This window comes from Triticum aestivum, chromosome 4A, assembly GCF_018294505.1.
Source record: "Triticum aestivum cultivar Chinese Spring chromosome 4A, IWGSC CS RefSeq v2.1, whole genome shotgun sequence".
In the NCBI taxonomy this organism is placed as follows: Eukaryota; Viridiplantae; Streptophyta; class Magnoliopsida; order Poales; family Poaceae; genus Triticum; species Triticum aestivum.
Genome location: NC_057803.1, coordinates 567,180,051 through 567,186,050, shown reverse-complemented (window position 1 = coordinate 567,186,050; position 6,000 = coordinate 567,180,051).

The window sequence follows — 6,000 nt, the reverse complement described above, 5'->3', positions numbered from 1 at the left end:
TGGAATTGATCTTGGTGAGTTTGTTGCACCTTCCAGCCCTCTACCTTGTTGTTGCAAGTTTTACGTGGCTGCTACGAGTTTAAGCAAGAACAAATCTTACCTACGCATCAAAACCACAACGATAGTTTGTCAAGTTGGTGCTGTTTTAACCTTCGCAAGGACCGGGCGTAGCCACACTCGGTTCAACTAAAGTTGGAGAAACTGTCACCCGCTAGCCACCTTTGTGCAAAGCACGTCGGGAGAACCGGTCTCGCGTAAGCGTACGCGTAATGTCGGTCCGGGCTGCTTCGTCCAACAATACCGCTGAACCAAAGTATGACATGCTGGTAAGCAGTATGACTTATATCGCCCACAACTCACTTGTGTTCTACTCGTGCATATACATCAACACATAAAACCTAGGCTCGGATGCCACTGTTGGGGAACGTAGTAATTTCAAAAAAATTCCTACGCACACACAAGATCATGGTGATGCATAGCAACGAGAGGGGAGTGTGTGATCTACGTACCCTTGTAGACCGACAGCGGAAGCGTTAGCACAACGCGGTTGATGTAGTTGTACGTCTTCACGGCCCGACCGATCAAGCACCGAAACTACGACACCTCCGAGTTTTAGCACACGTTCAGCTCGATGACGATCACCGGACTCCGATCCAGCAAAGTGTCGGGGAAGAGTTCCATAAGCACGACGGCGTGGTGACGATCTTGATGTTCTACCATCGCAGGGCTTCGCCTAAGCACCGCTACAATATTATCGAGGATTATGGTGGAAGGGGGCACCGCACGCGGCTAAGAATATGATCACGTGGACCAACTTGTGTCTATGGGGTGCCCCCTGCCCCCGTATATAAAGGAGCAAGGGGGAGGCCGGCCGGCCCTTGTGGGCGCGCCAAGGAGGAGTAGGATTCCTACTCCTAGTTGGAATAGGTTTCCACCTTTCCTAGTCCAACTAGGAGAAGGGGGGAAAGGGGGGAGGAGGGAAGGAAGGGAGAGAGGGGCTGTCGTGGTTCTAAGTCTGACAGTAGAGTGGGGGTAGGTATGGAGAGGCAAGGTCCTAGCTATGGAGAGGTTGTAAACACAAGAGATGTACGAGTTCAGGCCCTTCTCGGAGGAAGTAAAAGCCCTACGTCTCGGAGCCCGGAGGCGGTCGAGTGGATTATGCGTATATGAGTTACAGGGTGCCGAACCCTTCTGCCTGTGGAGGGGGGTGGCTTATATAGAGTGCGCCAGGACCCCAGCCAACCCACGTAATGAAGGGTTTAAGGTACATTAAGTCTGGGGCGTTACTGGTAACGCCCCACATAAAGTGTCTTTACTATCATAAAGTCTACTTAATTACAGGCCGTTGCAGTGCAGAGTGCCTCTTGACCTTCTGGTGGTCGAGTGAGTCTTCGTGGTCGAGTCCTTCAAGTTAGTCGAGTGTGTCCCTTGTAGGTCGACTGGAAGGTGATCTCTTCTAAGGGTGTCCTCGGGCAGGGTACTTAGATCAGGTCTGTGACCCTACCCTAGGTACATGACTCCATCAGGGGCCGCGCCCCAAATCCCTTGTCCAATTCGGACTGGGCTTGGGAGGGGCGCGCGCCACCTCCTGGTCCTTCCCACTAAGGCCCGTTAAGGCCCATTGCTTCTTCCTCGTATTCCTGTAACTCCCCGGTACCTCCGAAAATACCCGAATCACTCGGAACCTTTCCGAAGTCCGAATATAGTCGTCCAATATATTGATCTTTACGTCTCGACCATTTCGAGACTCCTCGTAATGTCCCCGATCTCATCCGGGACTCCGAACTCCTTCGGTACATCAAAACTCATAAACTCATAATATAACTGTTATCGAAACCTTAAGCGTGCGGACCCTACGGGTTCGAGAACAATGTAGACATGACCGAGACACGTCTCCGGTCAATACCAATAGCGGAACCTGGATGCTCATATTGGCTCCTACATATTCTACGAAGATCTTTATCGGTCAGACCGCATAACAACATACGTTGTTCCCTTTGTCATCGGTATGTTACTTGCCCGAGATTCGATCGTCGGTATCTCAATACCTAGTTCAATCTCGTTACCGGCAAGTCTCTTTACTCGTTCCGTAATACATCATCTCGCAACTAACTCATTAGTTGCAATGCTTGCAAGGCTTAGGTGATGTGCATTACCGAGAGGGCCCAGAGATACCTCTCCGACAATCGGAGTGACAAATCATAATCTCGAAATACGCCAACCCAACATGTACCTTTGGAGACACCTGTAGAGCTCCTTTATAATCACCCAGTTACGTTGTGACGTTTGGTAGCACACAAAGTGTTCCCCCGGTAGACGAGAGTTGCATAATCTCATAGTCATAGGAACATGTATAAGTCATGAAGAAAGCAATAGCAACATACTAAACGATCGAGTGCTAAGCTAACGGAATGGGTCAAGTCAATCACATCATTCTCCTAATGATGTGATCCCGTTAATCAAATAACAACTCTTTGTCTATGGTTAGGAAACATAACCATCTTTGATTAACGAGCTAGTCAAGTAGAGGCATACTAGTGACACTCTGTTTGTCTATGTATTCACACATGTATTATGTTTCCGGTTAATACAATTCTAGCATGAATAATAAACATTTATCATGAAATAAGGAATTAAATAATAACTTTATTATTGCCTCTAGAGCATATTTCCTTCAAAAACAATGCAAGCGACGTCGACACCCTGAAGTTAAAACTAGCAAAGACAAGTCTCTACGCAACAGATACAAGCGTCGAAACAACAGTGATAACTCCGAGGACACGACAGTCAATGCCGGATTCAGGGGCCCTAAGTCCGGACAGCGGAAGAAGTCGTTTCAAAAGAACAATTCTGGCTCATCCAGTTTGGACCGCATACTCGATCGTCCGTGCCAGATTCATGGCACCGCAGACAAGCCACCCAATCATACAAATAGAGATTGCTGGGTTTTTAAACAAGCCGGCAAATTAAATGCCGAGAATAGGGAAAAGGGATCGCAAAGCGATGACGATGACGAAGAGCCCCAGCAAGCGAACACAAGGGGGCAGAAAAAGTTTCCCCCGCATATCAAAACGGTGAACATGATATACGCTACCCACATCCCCAAGAGGGAGTGCAAGCGTGCACTCAGGGACGTCTACGCGATAGAGCCAATCGCCCCAAAATTTAATCCATGGTCGTCATGCCGGGTCACCTTTGATCGCCGGGATCATCCGACCAGTATCTGTCACGGTGGCTCAGCCGCACTGGTCTTAGACCCGATAATTGACGGGTTCCACCTGAATCACGTCTTTATGGACGGAGGTAGCAGCCTTAACCTGCACTATCAGGATACAGCGTGAAAAATGGGCATTAACCCATCCCGAATCAAGCCCACCAGGACTACCTTCAAAGGAGTCATACCAGGTGTAGAGGCCAGCTGTACGGGCTCAATCACACTCGAGGTTGTCTTCGGATCTCCGGACAACTTCCGAAGCGAGGAGTTAATCTTCGATATCGTCCCCTTTCGCAGCGGCTATACGCACTGCTCGGACGAACTGAGTTCGCTCGATTCAACGCAGTACCACACTATATTTATCTCAAGCTCAAGATGTCTGGTCCACGCGGCGTCATAACGGTTAATGAAAATACGGAACGCTCCCTCCATACAGAAGAGCACACAGCTGCCTTAGTAGCAGAAGTACAGAACGACGACGGTGCAAGGCCGGGCGAGAGCGAGACCGTGAGTCCGACATGTAGACCTCCATCGAGGAGGAGCGGTGCAAGGCGGCGGAGGAGGAGGCGGCCTAACAAGCCAGGCTGGCGGAGGTCCTCGCGCTAAAAAAATGGGTTCAGGCTAACCATGGGCGACCGATTCAAACGGACGAAAAATGAACAAACCCTCGTTCATCTGGGTCGACGGTTGGGGTCGCCTTTATGACCAGTCACTGAGATGCTCCTATATTTTTGCGAGGCCGGCGACATAAATTTGCATGCGTTTTCACTACTGACACATGCATGTTATCATACACAGTGACGTCGCGCCGTATAATAACAGGTCAATGCGTAGTTTTATGTCCCGCAGAGTTGCCACCACAAAAGTCGTCGGGGTCCATGGGTCCAAGGCCCCACGGCACGAGTGTGCCTGCATGCCTTGGCTCCAATAATTGGAACGGAAAATACATATACTGAACAGTGAGCATACACATCTCGATCCGGACAGTAAAACAGGACTCGGCACAGTAAAACCATCGTTTTACCACATGGTATACCATGCGTAGGTACTCCTAAATCCTAATTCAAAGATCAACCATATATTTACCACATGCGAACTGTCACAAGCCACCTTGCACCGAGCATGCGTCGCTGGGCGCTGTCATGTGCGCATCAACATGAACTGGCGGTGAGCTAAGATCACCGTCGTAGGCCCCGCAAAAAGAAAAAATTGCTCGCAAAGTAAACACAGTGGACGACGTATGGCGCGCGTATGCTTCGACGGACGCGCTAATTAGATTCGCCGCGAGTTGATCCGGTCGATTTCGATTGAGGGCATGGTTAATAGTATAGGCAGGTGATGATTATATGGTGTTGTCATGTCATCTATAGCCAAGTTTATAGACAACACATACAATAGCACGTGATGTAGTTGTCTCTTGTTCTGTGGCCGGCTCTTTTTCTCTCCTCCATGTCAGCAGCAATATAACATTTTAACTCTTACAGCTTGTCTACGTAAGCTCATTGTACTTGCTCTGATGGCTACGCCGGCCCGGTGCATCGACAAGTGGACGGGAAAAGGCATTGCCATGTCTGGAGCTCTCCACTCGCAGCTCGATGATGGGCAAGCCCGACCCAACCACGGCCGCATAAACCAGTCCCCAGATGGCCGAAAACAATGCACGGCCAACCATTTTGCTTGCATAGAATTAGGAGGAAAACCGCGTGTTTTTTCGAGTAGGCAGGTGGAGTGTGATGGATGCAAATGGAACAACGGGGCGGGAAGCTTCGAAATATGCGTGCCGGGCTCGGAAAGCCAAGCGGATTGCAGCAACCCATACCCAGAAAGTCGGTCGAGAAAACTATGTGCAGAAAAGGCGCGGACAGGGATCGAGCGTAGTCCCAGTCGGTAGCGGCATGACTCAATCAACGCCGACATGAACAGACGCAGAATTAATTAATTAATTAATTAATCAATAATCTTGCTTAACTACCTATTAACCTTTTTCGTTTGTGCTAATTTCCAACGCAGCGCATCACATCAAAGCACAGCACAATGGCTGAGTGCTGCTGAACAGAGCTGGTAGTACTAATATCTGTCTGTACCGTACAGCCCCACATTATATGAGGGTACGCGTCGCCTTATCAACATGTACTACGTACGCACGTCCCTCGTCTGAAAGGTCATTCTTTCGCCCCCATCGACCCATTGTTGGTATAGACGAGCGTTCTACCATTGGTTCTGCGCCCAGAACGTGCCGCAGTCATCTGGCATCATGGCACGGAAATAGCGACTGAACTCCAGATAAGGAGGACGTGATGTGGTCATGTACGCAGAGCAGTGGGTGGACATAGTTGGGGGAATAATTGGTGTGGATCGGGAGTTCCCGAAGATAAGGGAGGCGGCTGGATCGACCGGGCAGTCCAACAGAGCGGCACGATGTGAAGCAGAAGAAGGAAGAAGATGCAGATGTGTCATGGTGGTGGGTCGAGTGATTTTTCCGACATCTTCTCTCAATCCAGTGCCGAGACCGGGGGCCGGCCGATCCCACTGTTGTGTTGCTGGGTGCTGCGAGCGTGCCCGAATTGCCCGCGCCAGACGGGATGAGGCGGGCCCATGTGCCCTATGCGCCCCCGAGTCACAGCAGACTCACAAATTCATGGCTCAACTCTCTTTTTTCTCGCTGGGGCAATTCCTTGGTTCAGGAGATTCTCTGGTAACCCTAGGAGATTCTCTACTAGATCCTCAAAAATGAATTAAAATTGTTCTAGGATTGCAACCTCCCTTCCATAATCCTTGCCGTGCTT